The following is a 16,342-nucleotide window of genomic DNA, read 5'->3' as shown; positions in this document are numbered from 1 at the left end:
AGAGCTTAGAAGGGGGTCATTTAGGGCAGTGGGATGTGGCCAGGGATTCAGCCAGAGGGGACATGGAAGAGCAAGCATGCTGGGGTCTGTGTTGCTCTGGTTCAGTATGATCAGCTCCAAGACACACCTGGTGCCATCGCTTCCCTGCATCTGTAGGTGAAAGGGACACTGTGCAGTGCTTCTCCTGCAGTGGATGTCTGGGAAACTGGGAAGAAGGAGACCATCCCTGGAAGGAGCATGCCAAGTGGTTCCCCAAGTAAGTTTCAAACGCTTGTTTCTTAAAGATTTCAGTTTTTATTTCTGTTTCTGTTGCTTGATATTTAGCAAAATAAAACTGGAGATAAAAGAGCAACCTTGTTGGAGTACCACATGAGTTCTGATCTTTCTCCTGTTCAATATGGGGTCACCCTAGAAATTTTCAAGCAAGGAAATCTGGTCACATAGTGAAAAGCTTGAATCACATCAACTTAAATGGCCCTTTTCTCTTTTGTGTTATTTTGCTTTTTATCTTTTCATTTTCATATTTCCTGTGTAGTATGTTGGTGCATGTAGACTGTGTTAATACGTGTGGTGTGTTAGTGTGTAGTGTACATATGTGCCCTTGTGCATTCCTGTGGAGGTCACATGCTAACCTAGCCCACCTTCTCATCATTCTTTACCTTATCTTTTGAGACAAGCCACATGAGATCCATCTGTCCCCATCTCTCCTGGGTTAGGATTAGTGACATGGTAGCCTGGTCCCTGCTTTTATATGGGCAACACAGATTCTAACTCAGGGCGTCATGCCTAAGCTAAGGTACTTTACCTGCTGAGACAATCCCCAGACCCAATTGTTTACTTCAGTTTTAATATTTGGGACATTGGGGATGTGCATTAGTGCAGGCACCCTCGAGGTCAGTACCGCTGCAGTTACAGGTGGCTGCCCAAAGTGGGTGCCTGTGCTGAGCCTAGGTCTTCTGCAAGTACATTGAGCACATGCTCTCCAGCCCTCTCAACAGTTACTACTGTTGTTTTATTGTCCCCAACACTACAATATGTCAGGTTGAGCAGTTTCATGATTTCCCTTAACTACCAAATGAGTCAATCTGCACAGGAATGGAAACGATGTATTGATGGAAAAGACGAGAACAGTCTTTAAAATATTACAAGTGGTTTCCCATATTCAGAGAAATATGCACCAAATGAAAATTCTCTCTCACTGGATATGGTATCACACACCTGTAATCTCATAACTGTGGTTCTCCTCCTGCCTGGGGGGCTGCCTCCCAGCAGCTGACGAAGTCAGGAGGAGCAGGAGACGAGAAGCCTGCCTGGAATGGCCAGCGAGAGCCATATAGGGATCACATACCCTGGGAACAGCTGATGGGCAGTTCAACTTCCAGAGAACAAAGAATATATGCCCCTGGGAAGTGGATGGGGCTTAGGAAAGACGTGTGCTTTAATTATTTGTGATAATGTGTTTAGTGGTATGATTTTGGCATCTGATGTTTTGTTTCTGTTACATACAGATGTATTCTTCTAACTAGTTTTCAAATTTTCATTATGAAAGTCTCAAAGAAATCAGAGAAGTGTATAAAATGAGCACCTGTCAGCAGCTGGCCTGATCCTATTTCATCTACCTCTTTCCTGCCATCCCCATGGAATGGTCATGATCGGGTTATGTCAAAGCAAAATCCAGCTAACACATGGTTTCATTTCTTATTCCTTTAGCATATAACTTTAAATAGTGATTAAAAAAAAAAGAGCCACAGAATTGTTATGTCTCTTACAAAGATGAACAATAAAGTGGAATAACATTAAATATCTTAGCTAGTATTCAAACGCCCGCTCCCTTCATCGTTGGTGAATTTTTACATTGATTTAGAGTATGAGTGTGTGTTCCACTCTCTGCTTGCTATGAATCAACCTCTTTGATTTACCGCATATGTGTTTCAAGAAGAGAGCAGCGGGGTATAGCAGTGCGTGCCTATAGCGTAGGCTACTGTTGAGGCTGAGGTGGGAGCACGGCCTGAGGTCAGAGTTTGGCATCACCATTGCAACACAGGGAGACCCTGCCTTGAACTAAAAGTTAAAATAATATGAAGATTGTCCTGCTCTGCTTTCTGTTGCTTTGATAAACACCATGACTAAAAGCAGCCCCGGGAGGAAAGGGTTTACTTGGCTTACATGTCCATATTACAACCCACACTGAGGGGTGTCAGAGCAGGAACATAAGCAGGAACAGACAGACACTATGAAGGGACACTGCTTGTCCCCTTGGCCCCAGGTTCATATCCAGCTTCCTTTCTTAGGCCTCCCAGGACCACTTGCCTGGGGTGGCTCTGCCCACAGCAGACTGGACCCTCCAACATCAATCATTAATCAAGAAAACGCCCCACAGACTTGTTGACAAGCCAGTGTGATGGAGGTGTTTTCTCAGCGGAGGGTCCCTCTTCCTGGATGACTCTAGCTTATATGTCAAGTTGATGAAAAACTAAAGCAGCACAAGGTTGGAATTTTAAATAATGGTATTTTGTCATTAATATGATTTACATGTTTCTAACACAATGTTAATTCTCATGAGTAAGACTTCAGGAAAAAATGGACAGTTTTATTGAAGCATGAAATTCAACAGTTTGATGGGTTTTTAGCAAATATTTCTTGTGATATAGACGGTCTTCGTCACAATACTGGGAGTGTTTTTAACCATATTTTTAATTTTAGATGTGAATTTCTTCAAAGCGAGAAATCGTCAGAGGAAATTGCCCAGTATATTCAGAGCTACGAGGGATTTGTTCATGTAACGGTAATTTCCAATGTCAACTCTTTCTGAGATGTGATACGTCAGGGTGATGTTTTGTTGTTGTTGTTTGTTTGTTTGTTTTCCCAAATATTCTTTGTTTTTCTTCTTTTCTCTTCTCATTGTCCTCTCTCTCTCTGCAGAGAGGAAACAAAACTCTTGTCTTGTGAAGCTGGAACCACTTAGACAGTTTCCAGTCTGGCTTTGGGTTGCTTCCGCTGCCTCCTTCATCTTCCCTCTGAGTGAGGCCACTACTCTAGCTACCTCCTGCCTCCTCCATCTGGATGTCTGACTCAATCTTCTGACCTAGTACATGGCAGAGGCTGGGCACTCAAAGCTGGCTCCTGAACCTGGTTATTCACACTCTATAATTAGTAAGGACTTCCTAGTAGCAAGCAGTGGGAACCCACCTCAAACTGAAGCCAAAGGAAACTGTATTGTCTGACTTACTGAGAGGCAGCCCCTGCAGAGGGCATGGGCTGACAGTTGGGGTGCAGTTTTCTCTGAGGGAGAGCTGCATGATTGGAGAGGTTCTTCTGAACAAGGCTCCCTTCCCATGTCTCAGTTCCTCATGAGTCAAAATTCACCTCTGTGTGTAAGTACATTTCTGTGGTTGAGCAGGGTCTGTGGTAAGAGTGACCCTGAGAAGCTTCCATTTCACTGATGTTGGCACTACATCAAAGTTTACAAGATCAATAGAAATCAAACCAAAATTAAAGGACTGCTTTGCTCAAATTCTGCTGCTCGAATGAAAATTCACTTCAGTTTGGGAAGACCTTAAGTTGTAGGCCACAGATAGAGGTATATCCTGTAAGTCAGCCAATCAGGCAGTAACTTGAATTTCTTTCCCCAGGGAGAACATTTTATGAATTCCTGGGTCAGAAGAGAATTACCCATGATATCAGGTAAAACCTCAAGCACATTCCAATGGCTTTGCTTGTTTCTTTTTTTGTGTTCTCATTCTCTCTCTCTTTCTCATGCTCGAATGTGTGTGTGTGTGTGTGTGTGTGTGTGTGTGTGTGTGTGTGTGTGTTGTGTGTGCCACATGTATACAAGTGCTTTTGGAAGATAAACAAGAGTGTCAGATCCCTTGGAGACAGAGTAACAGGCATTTGTGATGTGAGCTGCCTGATTGTGGGTCTTAGGAGTTGAACTCAGAACAATTGGAACAGCAGTAAGTGCTCTTAACAACTGAGCCATCTCTCCAGCCCTCATCATCTTTCTTTAAAAATTATTTTCATAAGTGATTTCTGTAATAGAGAATGACTTTGGTTGTTTTGCTTTCTTAAATGGCTCTGTGTGCTGTTAAGAAGTTAAGAAATATCCACATTTGAATGAGACGAGAGGCCTGAGTGTGTTGCTCCCTTGCCTAGCATGAGCAAGTCCTTAGGTTCCATCCCAGCACCCACAGGAAAACAAAACCTGAGTTTTAGGAATCTCGCTGAGTTGGGGAACATCTGTATAGCAAGTAGGATAGGCCCTGAGTTCAGCCCCAGCAGAGGTCAGGTACGTGGGGAGAAGGGATAGTAGACAGGATGAAAACAATCATAATACAGTAAGAATTCCATGGTCGCCTGAGGCTGCTCATCCCTGGAATTTCTGCTCTTGGAAGGTGGAAGGAGACACTTCTGCCCAGGTAGGACTATGGTAACAGGTCAGAGGCCAGTATGGGCTGCATGAGGTTGGTGCCAAGTGTAGAGCTCCATGCCTGTGATCCCAGCACTAAGAAAGCTGAGGCAGAAATAGGATGAGTTTAAGGATGGCTTAGCTTAGCCTACATGGCAACGCATTGTGTCCCACCCCCCAAATAAGCAGAAGGTGAAGGGATGTCTCAGATGTTAAGAGTATTTGTTGTTCTTGCCGAGGACTCAGGTTCAGTTTAAAGTGGTAGCAGTTTACAACAATCTGCAACCCCCTCTCACAGGAATCTGACTTCCTCTCTGGCCACCAGAGAGGTCTCCAGGCACACATGTGGTAGACATACAAACATGTAGGCAAAACACTCACACATACATGTAGTGAGGATTTTGGTTTCTTTAAAAACACAGACAGTTATAGGAATATGTTTTCATTTTAATCGCAGATGTGAGATCTGGGGCTGCTTTAGATTGTCCCCAGAAGCTGACTCTGATTTGCCTCCTACTTTGGCTTGGGTGTGATTTGGCCAACTGCGGGTAGTTTCTGCATGTGTAAGACTTTTGGAATTCTGGGGACTCTTGAGTGAGTATAGAAATGCTAGAGCTGTCAGCGGGGCTGTGGCTGCTGCTCCTCCTACTATGGTAGAGGCGCTGGCTGCTGCAGCTGCTGCTGGTAGTTGCTGGCTGGTGCTCTTGGAGTTGGTTGCTCTTTGTCACGCGGTTGTGTGCAGAGATGAGTGGAAGAAATTGAATATTGCTCCAAGGAAATCGATGCCCCTAACCAGCAGGAAGTATTCTAACAGTATTGAAGCCCCCTTTCCCCTGTAACCTTCTTTCTCTTTTACTTAGTGTTGGGGGTTTGGAAGGGTGGAAGAAGGGGGCAGAACGGTGGTAGATAAAAGAACCCAATAAAGTACTCAAATGTCTGGCTACACATACATACATACATACTTACAAGCACGCACACGGCATCCTTCTGACTGAAAACACCATTTTTCAATAAGTTGTTAAAATAGCAAACACTATGGAGAAAAGGAGAAGCAGTGTTCTCTAGGTCTTGGGAATGCAGAGCTGTGTCTTTGGCCACATGAGCAAGAGTCTACAAGAAGGGTGACATTGTGAACATAGGAAATGGGTTTCTCAGAAGAAGGCTTGCTCATGAATGCTGCCTTAGCAAAATGAAGAGTCTACAGTGCTGCCCAGCGCACTCTTGTCATTGTTAAATGAGCAGGTTAAAAGAGAAACAGGGAAGGTTGTCCTCAGACTTCCACAGATGTGAGTCCATATATGCAAACGGACTTGCACACACATGAAACACTCTGAATTGTAAGTCTTGAGACAGCTTCCTGATGTAGTGAAAGAAAATGATGAGATAAAGAAGGAAACTAAGGAAAGTCTGAAGTGCCAACCTGCTCTTCAGAGTACACAACCAGAAAGCACACTGGTGAGCACTGAGGAAAACACTATAACCTATTCCCTATGATCTCAGGGCTTAACGAAGTCAAAAGTAAAATACAAAATGTTTCTAAACTCTAAGTTTTTTTCTTAATTAAATTAAAGTATAGTATTCTTTGTGCCAATGAAATTCTTAAAGCAAAGGGAAAAAAATCCTAATCCTAGGATGAAATGTGAACACGGGCAGGCTTTCATCTTGAAAAACTTGTCAGACCAAGGTAATGGGAATTTAATTTTCACATGCTCACAGCATGGAGAAGACATGTACCAGTGTCCAGAGACCAGGGTGAGGTAAAAAGTCTAATGGAGACCCCACCCATACATGTGGTCATCTCAAAGAGCAAGCTGTTATAACAAATGTTTTTAAGGGAGCCACAGGGGAAATGACCTTTCTCAAATCTTCACAATGATTCTGGAAATAGGAATCTCCTCTCAATATTGCTCTATCCCAATGCTAGATGACCAGGGGACAGTCTTAAGTTACATTTTAACACACTGACAATGCACAGAAATGAATAGAATGAATGGAATACCCCAGTCTTTGCCCAGCAGTTCTAACATGGTCTTTCATGTATCTCTTATTTCTTCCTGCTCTTCTAACCACCCTTAATTATGCTGACACAAGCACACATCATAAGATCATCCCACCTATACACACAACTCACTTGAACTTTGTTATCAAAGCCTGCTCTTCTCGCCCACATCTTTTCTCCAAGCTTACTGCAATGACAGCGTCTTTGCTAATGAAGAAGTGAGGAAGGACACTTTTAAGGACTGGCCCCACGAGTCACCTGTGGCTGTTGAAGCTCTCGTCAAAGCAGGCCTTTTCTACACAGTCGGCTTTTTCCCCTTTATTTTTACATTTCTGGGTGTGAGTGTTGTCTGAATGTAAGTATGGGTGTCACAGGCCTGCCTGGTGCCCTCAGAGGCTAGCCAGGGTGTTGGATCCTGGAACTGGAGATATAGTTGCTGAGAGCCAGCATGTGGTGCTGGAAACAAGCCTGACTCCTTTGCAAGAGCAGCCAGTGCTCTTCATGAAGCATCTCTTTAGCACCCAAGTCAGAATTTTGTGTCTGACAAGTAGTCTAATCCCGAACTTGCACTTTTCTTTATTTTCATTTGTCATAGATCTCTTTGGGGCCTCATAAGACCTTCAGTTTTCCGTAATTCCCTCGGTGTTCAGCCTCTGGGCTTGGGGATCCTGAGGTCACTTCATCCTACAGGCCTATTCCACTGGCACAAAACTCACCACCCAGTCTTACTGCATTGTCTTCTCTTGCCAGCCTTGCCTGAGTTTCACCGATGAAGTGCTCCTATTTCTAGGGGAGGAGAGCTGGCAATAATGTGAGCAGAGACAGGGATTCTTCATAACCTGCCTTGCATACAGGCTCCTAAGTTTGCTCTTCCATCCTGCCCCAGCTACAAGTATATTCTCCCGAATTACTCCGTAAGCAATTGCTTGTTGGTTGCCTGTCTGTGAATGTCCCATGTGTCATCATTGTCCAGAACAGACAGAAATCTCTGCTCTCACGGAGCTCCTACTCCAGTTCCTGATGGCAAATCTTTCAGGATGATGGTTTGGGACAGGTTTCATCAAAGCACACGGTGCACAGGAACCTTCAGCGTCTCTTGCTGACCACCCGACGGAAGGACTAAGAGTCCTGTGTGAACTCTTGCCTCCTGTGTGTGGTATTGCCACATAATCCAACTGGAGGAGCAAGCAGGATTTAACTAGTGAAATCTGGAGTCGAATTCTTGTGAGTTAACAGGTATACATACTGTTGAGCTGACCCCGTATCCTTTTCCTAGGCAAAAAAGGACCTTGTCCGGTGTTTTTCCTGTGGAGGATGTATGGAGAAGTGGGAGGAAGGTGACGACCCATTAGCAGACCACACCAAGTTTTTCCCAAAGTGAGCAAAGTGAATTCTCTTCACTTTGAATTCACTTCATCTGTTATTCCCTCACTGTCCATGTTTGTTATCTGTGGGTAGTGTCTGCTCACTCTCTGGTTCCCACTGAGAAGAATACATCCATGTATCTTCATTTCTTTCCTCACATGAGAGTCTCTCTGTCTAGCTAGACATCATAGTTAAATCTTAATTTAGGTTGAGTCAATATGCACACATATTTCTCTATGTAGCTCATTCTGCCTTAGAAATGCTCTGCAGTCTGTGTTCAGCTCCTCAGGTGTGTTTGGTGTGCAGCCAATGCATACCTCAAAGTGTTCTAGATTTATTTAAGTCTAATTATTAAACTTTAAAATGTAAAGTTTTAAATAACTATCTGGTCTTGAGATAAAATGGAAATAACATCCCAAGTCCTTAAACTATTCTTTAAAAATGTTTTGTTAGTGTATGTTAATTATATAAAATAATGACATTTTAATATATGTACATTTATAACCTTTACACACAAAAATATATATATTACAGTGTATGACAATCATGTCACCGCCATCCTTCCATTTACCTTCTCTTATCTCCCTCTGTCTTCACTTAATCCTCTTCCTTCTAAAATCATGTTTTAGAGCAGCCCAGGGCTACATAGTAAAACTTTTTATTCAACTTAAATAAATAAATAAATCATACATACATAGAATATTTCCATTTAATTTTAAAGTTAGAAGACTAGTGACAACAGTGGTCACTTTTTTCTTTTTCTCTTACTTTTTAAAGTATTTGACTTTATTTTTTTATTTTTATTTTTATTTTTATTTTTTTTAGTATTTGACTTTATGTGCATGGGTGTTTTGTCTGTATGTATATCTGTGTACTACTTGCATACCTGATTCCCACAGAGGTCAGAAAGAGGGCATCAAATATCCTAGAATTGAGTTACAGGAGGCTGTGAACTGCCTGATATGGGTGTTGGGAAACAAACCTGAGTCCTCTTCAGGAGTAGTGACTGTTCTCCCACTGAGACATTTTCAGGTTCTACTTTTTCTTTTTTTAATTTGGAAGTAATATGCAGAAAATTGTGGAGACTGCAGGAGCTGTCTTCTCAGTCCCTGGGATGGTAAGTAGGGAGGAAATCTAGTTATATTTAAAACTTGTTTTATAATGTGTCGATGAAGTTTTGTTTTGTTATAATTACAAACTAGCATATGTAATGCGTATCTACTGTAATTACATATCTGGTTGAAAGGACAACAATAAAGCCTAGGAGCTGAGCGCTAAAGTCAAGAAGTCAAGGTCTCTCAGTGCCTTAGAGGCCACCGTACCAGTCCCTTGTCCTGGTTGATGCTGTCCTCCTCATTCAGGGGCAAACAGTCCTGATTTTCAGTTCATTGTCCTTTTACCAAACACACGCACAATCACACACACACACATCTACATAAACCTTCAGCTTTGCCTGCTCTTCTTTGGTTGTCTTTTGTTTCTTTTTTGTCTTAGCTCTATATTTGCTGTGTGTGTGTCTGTATGTCTGTTTGAGAGACAGACAGACAGACAGACATAAAAGGAGAGGGAGAGAGAAAGATTGAATCCAGAGTGTCATGATTGCTAACTATACACTAAACCAGTGACAAACTCCAGAAACTCTTGGTTTGCCCATATTTCCCCCTAAGATGAACAAAAAAGCAAGAAGCACATTGCTACTGAGCTATAGTTCCAACCCTTATATTGTTTGACACAATGTTCTATTATGTCTACAGAGAGAGTCCTAGCACAGTCATGGCTATACAGAGAACCTCTGTTTAAAAAAAAAAAAGGCAATTTAAGAAAAGATTTCACTGTGTAATGGATCTTGATTTTCAGTATAGCTCAGATTTCCCTTGAACTCCCATGTTCTTGCCTCCATCTCATGAATACCAGAAGAGCAGGCATGTGCTATCATAACCTGGTTTAGTGACTCTTTGTGTTGGGGAAGGGCAGCTGGAGAGAGGTCTTTGTGGCACAGTGTCAGATAACCCGGGATGGCCTTCAACTCAGTGTTTAGGGAGGATGGCCTTAAACTCATCCTACTGCCTCCACATCCCAAGTGCTGGATGACAAGCATGCTCCACCACACCCAGATCTTGTTTAGATAGACAATGACAAGATATAAAATGATCACTGGCAATCACAACCATATCCTTTCATCCAAGTGTCTCTCTAGGACATCCCAGGGCTCTTAGTTGCTAATGGGAGTCTGGAATAAACATAAATTCAGACCTTAACAAGAACAGAATTCCAGAGACTTACAACAAGATCAAAGTGCAGACAGTAAATGACAGGGTGTGCTCATTCCTGAGGGAACACTTCCTTCTCCCAAACTCAAGGGCCTTTGCAGAAGAGGGGCCCAAGAGGAGGCTGTAGAGGACTTTGTCTTGGGTTTGTCTTGTTTTGTGCACAGCAGGGTCCTTCCCTCAGGATCTCACAGTTCCTGTGGTTGCCTATCCATACAAGCCTGCCCAAAATCCAGCCAAGCCAAGACCCACCTGTAGGAGGGGAGCTGTTGACACTTGTTTCTGCTGGAGTCAGTCTTCTTCAGCCCGTGGGCCTTGAGGTTTCCCGACCTCTGCTGGATGGCCCTGTGTCCACTCACACATGATCAGCACTAATTGAATTCAGTTAAAAGCGGATACAAAGCTGGGAGCAGACCTGACTTTACGAGGAGTCTGGGGAAACTGAAGAAAGGCACTGGGGGTTGATATAATTCACATACATTGCACACATTTCTGTGATTTCCAAAGAATAAAATACTTTTTAAAAAAGAACAGGCTTCCAAACCATGGCTCAGAAAGCTCTGCACTTTGATCAGTGCTTATGGATGAATGACAGCAACACAGGGAGAACCTTAGCTGAGCAAGCAAATGACCAAACTCAGTAAGAGGGAAAAAATGGCCCAGGTGGCAACAGGTGCCAGTCAGGCTCCTGATTCTGGGATAAAGTTGGCTTGATCTTGTGTGGTCTTATTCAGGTAACCACAGATGAGGTTTCATGAATGTGATGGTCAATAATGCTCAGCAGGCAGCATTTCACAGCTGTTCAAACACTCTTTCCCAGATGTCCCCAGAGCCTCTGTGTGAGGTTGATATAGATGCCTCATTAAGAGCTGAGAACTCGATCATCAATTATTTTCTGTGCTGCAGTGAAAAGCTTATCTAGCCAAGGTTCAAAGCAGCATCATTCTTTTTATAGGAACATAAATATTTAGAAGACAATTTGACAGGATGTCCATTAAGCCAGATTGCATTAGTAGACCCTGCTCTGCTAAGACCTTTATAGACTTTCTGGGCATTGTGCTTTTGACCAGGTTTAGTTTAGGTTTTTGTTTTCTTTCATTTTGTCTTTTTGAAATAGGGTCTCACTATGTTGACCTTTCTGTTCTGACTTTGCTATGTAGATCAGTCTGGCCTTTGACCCAGAAATCCACCTGTATTTGACACCCAAGTGCTGAGATTTACAGGCCTGCACCACCACACCAAGATTGACCACATTTAGTGCATCTGTGAAGCAGCCTCAAGCCTAATTCAAAAGCAGTTGGCCTCATCTTGTCTGGCGCATGATGGTGATGTTGTAGAATGCAGGTGGCCCTCCTCCCCCAGCAGACTGTAAAGCCTCTTCCAGTACTGTGACAGGGAGACAGCAGGGAGGAAATTCTGAGTCAGTTCCAGCTTGATTCCTCTCTATCCTGAAAGCAACATGTTCTGTGTATTCAGAAATAGGTCTGTAGTTCTGTCCAACTTATTTTGTGAGACAGGTCTCTCACTAAACCTGGAGCTGGCCAATGAGACTTATTGGCTGGCTAGTGAGCCCCTAGGGTCTTCCTGTCTCTCCTTCTCAGGCACTAAGATTACACTGTCCCTATTGCCTCGCTGTTACACAGGTGCTGGAGATCTTAGCCCAGTCTCCATGTTTGCCCAGCAAGCATTTGCCAACTGTGCCATCTCCAAGCTCTGGCTATCACACAAATTTTATTGTTTATCTATGTTTTTATCTTATGTGAATTTCATGTAGTTGGCACACTTGGATCTTGTGGGTTTGTTTCTGACAGTTTGACAAGAGTTGATATGGTTAAAAATTACTGTTAACTAAATTCTTAATTGTATACTTTGTTTAGTATTTTTTAATGTCCTTTGTTGTTCTTTTTCCATGACTCTAGAGTTTTCTCATTAGTTAGTCTTTAAACTTTTATTCATTTTTACCTTGTTCACTTAGGTAATGTGTGTTTGTGTGTGCACTGTGTGTTCTACATAGGGCCAAAGGGAGACAGGGAGTCTCCTCTCCTTTATGTCACCCTCTTGTTCCCTTGAAGCAGGGTCTCTCTCTGAACCTGCTAGCATCCAGTGTGCCCTAGTTATCCTCTTGCCTCTGCACCCACAGTGCTGTGTCACTATTTTCTATTCTTTAAGATTATTTCAGCTGGTTTCACGGACAGGCACTAACTCTGTTCTCACCCCAACACATTCCCTGAATACCCTCACCATTACTTTACAAACCACATTCATTTTTATTGGAACCCAGAGACTGAAGGTTATTCAGGATACAAGACTGAAAGAATCACTGAAAATCTTTGCTTTCTGCTTCATGCTTAATGTTAGACTAGGTTGCTTAGCAACCTCTGATGTCATCACCTGCCTCTGACAGGTGCAAGCCAGGCATGCACCAGATATAAACGACCTGCCCATTACTGCTCTCTCTCTCTCTCTCCCTGGCTTTCTTTTTTATTTATATTTTTATAAATTACAGTTTATTCACTTTGTATGCCCGCTGTAGCCCCTTCCCTCTTCCTCTCCCAATCCTTTCCTACCTCCCTAATCTCCTCCCATGTCCCTCCCCAAGTCCACTGACTTTCTTGCTTTTTCTCCCTCCTCTGTTTCTTTCTGGGGCACCCCTCATCCATTCTTTCTTAACCCTCCCCCTTCCACGACCGACTTCCTTCCTTATACGAAACATGCTGGGGAGGATTTGTTATTATAACATTGGTGCTGTGAAACTCGGTGGGCTCTTCGGGTAGTGTCTGGGCACACAGGAATGCCTCTCACCTGTCTCGCCACTGGCAACACATTTGCGCTCCAGATATAAAGGACTAGGAAGCGCCAGCGGGTCTTGAACTAGACACTCACTCTTTACATAAGTGGCTAGTGTGGGTTGATAGAACCGTCTCTTTGCCAAAGAAACCTCGGAGCTAAAGCCAGTCCTCACACCTGGTCCTGATCTTCATGTTTTTTTTAAAAAAGCAAATACAAATCCTTATCTCATGGAACTATTTTATGACGTTTACCTTCTCTGCATAGTTGTGTATTTCTTCAAAACCTGAAGTCCTCTGCAGAAGTGATTCCAGCCCCTGAGAGCCACCATGCACTTCTGGAAGCCATGGTAATGAGCCCCGCCCCTTCTCTGACTCAGTGGACCCTGGTCTCAGGCAGGTAGGCCTGAGAACTTGAACTCAGTTTTACCTTATGATCAAAATGGATACTTGGAAGTAAAATGGCTTCTGATATGCTAAAGGAGACAGCATTTGTTAACAGAAGAGCTAAAGTTATGCTAAGAACTACAGTAGGTCTAAACGGAGGAGCTATAGTTATGTAAAAAGCTTAATCTGATTACAATAGAGAAAAATAAAGGAAAACAAAACAGCAGAGCAATTTTGGGTTCCCTTGATAAATCTCTTGTATTTGGAATTTTTATTTCAAATAATTAATTAGATCCTGACTGCAGTTTTTCATTCCTCTTCTTCTCCCAGCCCTTCCCCCACACCCCTATCCACTCTTCTTCTTTTCTTCTTCAGAAAATGGGAGGCCTCCTGTGGATATCAATCGCCTTGGCATATCAAGTATAGTAGGCACATTTTCTTCTGTTGAGGCTAGACAAGGCAGCCCAAATAGGGGAACGGAGTCCAAAGGCAGGCAACATAGTCAGAGACATCCCTTTCTCCTGCTGTTAAGAATCCTACAGGAAGACTAAGCTACACAACTGTTACGTACATGTAGTGGACCTAGATCAGTCCCATGCATGCTGCCTGGTTGGTGGTTCAGTCTCTGTGAGCCCCCATGGGACTAGTTTAGTTGATTCTGTAGGTTTCCTTGTGGTGTCTTTGACCCCTCTGGTTCCCACAATCCTTCCTCCCCTTCTTCTTGCAGGGTTCCCCAGGTTTCACCCAGTGTTTGGCTGTGGGTCTTGCATCTGTTTCCATCAGTTGCTAGGTGAAGCCTCTTTGATGACAGTTATACTAGGCTCCTGTCCGCAAGTATAACAGAATATTATTAATCATGACAGTGGTAGGCTCCTTCTCATGGAATGGGTCTTAAGCTGGACCAGTCATTGTTGGGTACTCCCTCAATTTCTACTCCATCTTTACCCCTTGTAAGTCGGACAAATTGTAGGTCGAAGATTTTGTGGCTGGGTTGGTGTCCCAATCTCTCCATTGGATGTCTTGCCTGGTTACAGGAGATGGCTGCTTCAGGCTCCATGTTCCCCATTGCTAGGAGTCTTAGCTACGGTCACCCTCAGAGATTCTTGGGAGGTTCTATTGTCTTAGGTTTCTAGCTTGTCCCAGAGAGACCCCCTATTGCAGTTGACTCCCCCAGTACTCTCTCCATCCTCCCCACACCTGATCCTTCCTGTCCCCATCCCTACCTCTGCCCTGACCCAGTCTCCTCCTACCATCCACCCACAATGCCTATTCTATTTCTCCTTCTCTGTGAGAGTCACACAACCCCACTTGAGCCCTCCTTGTTACTTAGTTTCTTTGGGTCTGTGGATTGAATCATGGTTATCCTTTACATCACAGCTAATATCCATTTATAAGTGAGAACATACCGTGTTTATCGTTCTGGGTTATCTTACCAGGATGGTCTTTTCTAGTTCCATTCATTTGCCTGCAAATGTCATTCTGTCATTGTTTTTAATAATACTCCATCATGCAAATATTCCACATTTTCTTTAGCCATTCTTCCATTAAAAGGCATCTAGGTTGTTTCCAGTTGGCTATTATGAATAAAGAGGCAATGAACATGCTTGAGAAAGTGTCCTTGTGGTAGGATGAAGCATCCTTGGGTATATGTCCAGGTGTGGTATAGCTGAGTCTTGTGGTAGATCTATTCCCAGTTTTCTGAGAAACTGCTAAATTGATTTTCAAAGTGACTGTATAAGTTTGCATTCCCACCAGCAGTGGAGAAATGTTTCCCTTGCTCCACGTCCTCACCAGCATGAGCTGTGCCTTGAGTTTTTGATCTTAGCCATTCTCAAGGGTGTAAGATGAAATCTCAGAGTCGTTCTTATTTATATTTCCCTGATGGCTAAGGATGTTGAACTTTAAGTGCTTCCCAGCCATTAGAGATTCCTCTGTCAAGATTTCTTCGTTTAGATCCATACTCCATATTTTAATTGTGTTATTTGCTTTGTTGATGTTTAGTTTCTTGACTTCTTTATAAATTTTGGATATCAGCCCTTTGTCAGATGTGGGGCTGACATTGTAAGCGCAGAGGATGTAACTCAGATATCATATGGTTCCCTAAAACCATATGACGTTCCATAAAAACGTATTTAGCTCTGAATAAAATGAGGTATAGTAAGATGTTTGGAGTTCAAGAAAAGGAAAAAAAAATGGTATCAAAGCCAAGGGTGTGTGTAGGCTCATGCCTATAATACCAGCAGTTGGGAAATGGAGAAAGGCAGACAAATACTTCAACGTTACCCTTGGCTACATAGGGAATTCCAGACCAACTACACTACCTGACACTGTCTCAAAAAAAAAAAGTGTGTGTTTAATAATCTGTCTGCATCCATCCCTGTGTATGGTATTAAACATGTAGTTACTAATGACTAAGCAGGGAGGAATGCTAGATGAACTTTGCAGGACTCTTCTTGTCCTAGACATTACAGTTCTGATAACTCACAAAGTCCTCACCCATACAGAAGATGTGTGTAAAATGCATGTACCATACATTACAGTTCTGATAACGCACAAAGTCCTCACCCATACAGAAGATGTGTGTAAAATGCATGTACCATCTAGGAACATGACTACTGCACACATGTGAAATTTATTCTTTCATACCTGGACTATGCCTTCCTTTTATCAGAATTGAGCAGGCTAGGTTTAGAAGATGTTTAGAAGATCCTCAGTAATAATACAATGCCCACTCTTAAATCAAGACCCAGTTATGATTTAATAAAGAATTTCTCTTTCAAAGGAAATCACAAGTGAAAGCAATCACGAGGACCCAGTTCATCCCACCGAGGCTGGTAGGAACACGAAAGCACATGGGATTCTGTGTATTTGTAAATTGGACAGGAAAGCATATTTCTAATTGTCTGAGGAGCGCCTAGAGGAGAGCACTGAGGTGAAGGGAGTTGTGGGTGAGAAAGTCAGTGCTCCCATGGCATCTGGAGAGTGAATGCAGGACTACCAACAGCAGTCCTCATGCCAGATCCAAAGCAGCCAGTGTTAAGGCATCATGCAGCAGGCTGGTCTCCTGAGATCCTAAAGGGAAATTAGGGTGCCAGGATATCCAAGTCCCTGTCAAATGAGAGGCCTTAGACAT

The 16,342-nt window shown here is 43.0% G+C and overlaps 1 pseudogene; it reads left to right on the top strand.

Moving 5' to 3' along the window:
- The window catches only part of LOC132654712 (baculoviral IAP repeat-containing protein 1b-like), a 47,178-nt pseudogene that overhangs the window by 18,420 nt on the left and 12,416 nt on the right, over window positions 1-16,342 (top strand).

This window comes from Meriones unguiculatus, chromosome 6, assembly GCF_030254825.1.
Source record: "Meriones unguiculatus strain TT.TT164.6M chromosome 6, Bangor_MerUng_6.1, whole genome shotgun sequence".
In the NCBI taxonomy this organism is placed as follows: domain Eukaryota; kingdom Metazoa; phylum Chordata; class Mammalia; order Rodentia; family Muridae; genus Meriones; species Meriones unguiculatus.
The sequence above is the reverse complement of the archived record's forward strand: the minus strand, read 5'-3'. Positions and strand labels throughout refer to the sequence as shown.